Below are 202 nucleotides of genomic sequence, written 5' to 3' on the forward strand. Positions count from 1 at the left end.
TTCTTGCTCTTATAGTCTTATCTTATTCTTTTTTCATTATTTAGAGAATACTTTATTAATTTCTGTAATCAAACCCACGTAGATATGACCTTACATATTTAGTACGATGTGTTACCCCTGTACACATGGAAAAAAAATTTAAAAATTAACATTTCTAGACCAATATGGCTGTCCATTTCTGTACAATGCCAACTCAACACAG

The sequence above is a fragment of the Fukomys damarensis genome, unplaced genomic scaffold (genome assembly GCF_012274545.1).
Source record: "Fukomys damarensis isolate Sample0158 unplaced genomic scaffold, DMR_v1.0_HiC HiC_scaffold_15, whole genome shotgun sequence".
Lineage (NCBI taxonomy): Eukaryota > Metazoa > Chordata > Mammalia > Rodentia > Bathyergidae > Fukomys > Fukomys damarensis.